This window comes from Cicer arietinum, chromosome 8, assembly GCF_000331145.2.
Source record: "Cicer arietinum cultivar CDC Frontier isolate Library 1 chromosome 8, Cicar.CDCFrontier_v2.0, whole genome shotgun sequence".
In the NCBI taxonomy this organism is placed as follows: Eukaryota; Viridiplantae; Streptophyta; class Magnoliopsida; order Fabales; family Fabaceae; genus Cicer; species Cicer arietinum.
This window is the reverse complement of record NC_021167.2, coordinates 5,724,747-5,726,400: the sequence shown is the minus strand read 5'-3', so window position 1 is coordinate 5,726,400 and position 1,654 is coordinate 5,724,747. Positions and strand designations below refer to the sequence as shown.

General features: G+C 39.3%; 1 pseudogene; it reads left to right on the top strand.

Moving 5' to 3' along the window:
• Positions 1-54: 54 nt before the first annotated feature.
• Positions 55-1,654, top strand: part of LOC140918659 (uncharacterized) — a 4,553-nt pseudogene continuing 2,953 nt past the window's right edge.

Genomic DNA, 1,654 nt, shown 5'->3' with positions numbered 1-1,654 from the left:
GTTAGTCAGAGAGGAATAGAGGTTGATCCCGATAAGATTCGAGCCATTGCAGAAATGCCTCCCCCGAGTACAGAAAAAGAAGTTTGCGGTTTTCTTGGGAGACTAAATTATATTTCAAGATTTATATCACAACTAACTGCTACTTGTGAACCGATATTTAAACTTTTACGGAAAATTCAAACAGTTGTGTGGAACCAAGAATGTCAAAATGCATTTGAAAAAATCCGACAGTATTTGCAAAATCCTCCAATTCTAACCCCACCAGTTCTGGGCCGACCCTTGATTATGTATCTTACAGTCCTCGACGGGGCCATGGGATGCGTACTGGGGCAACATGATGAAACAGGAAAAAAGGAGCATGCCATTTATTATCTAAGTAAAAAATTTACAGATGTTGAAACAAGATATACAATGTTAGAACGTACTTGTTGTGCCTTAGCCTGGGCGGCTCATCGCTTGAGGCAATACATGCTTTGCCATACAACTTATTTGATATCCAAAATGGATCCAATCAAGTACATTTTTGAAAAGCCCGCTCTCACAGGGCGAATTGCTCGATGGCAGGTGATGTTATCAAAATATGATATTACATATGTTACTCAGAAAGCCATCAAAGGGAGTGCCTTGGCATATTATCTAGCTAATGAACCTGTTGATGATTATAAATCAATGCAATGTGAATTCCCAGACGAAAGTATCATGGTTTTGTCTGAAGAATATGATGATGGAAAATAGACCTTGTTGTTCGACGGGGCCTCAAACATAATGGGGCATGGGATTGGGGTTGTTTTAATATCTCCAAAAAAGAAGTTCATACCTATCACGGCGCGATTGTGTTTTGATTGTACCAATAATATGGCAGAATATGAAGCTTGCGCCATAGGAGTTTTGGCGGCTTTGGAATCAAAAGCAAAAGTTCTAGAAGTATATGGAGATCCAGCCCTAGTCATTAATCAGCTTAACCAAGAATGGGAAACTCGAGATAAAAAGTTAATACCTTATTTTACCTACATAAAAGAATTGTCTTTAGAATTTGACAAAATCACGTTTCACCATGTCCCTCGAGAAGACAATCAATTGGCTGATGCTTTGGCTACTTTATCATCTATGTTCCAAATAAATCGAAACGATGAAATCCCATCAATTAAAATGGAGAGTCGAGATTATCCAGCCTACTGCCATGTCATGGAAGAAGAAACTGACGGAAAACCGTGGTATCACGACATCAAACATTATCTTATAAATAGAGAATATCCTCCCGGAATATCGGAGAATGAGAAAAGAACTTTGAGACGGTTATCCGCGAGCTTTTTTGTGAACGAAAATATTTTGTATAAGAGGAATCACGATATGGTACTCCTCAGATGTGTTGATGTTAATGAGGCGAAGGAAATTCTACAAGATATCCACGATGGCTCTTATGGGATCCATATGAATGGACACGCCATGTCTAGAAAGATTCTTCGGGCCGAATATTATTGGCTCACCCTAGAAAAAGATTGTTATAATTATGTAAAGAAATGTTATAAATGTCAAATATATGCTGATAATATCCACGCCCCACCAGTGCCCCTGAACACCCTTTCAGCGCCCTGGCCATTCTCAATGTGGGGCATAGACGTCATCGGAATGATCGAACCGAAAGCATCAAATG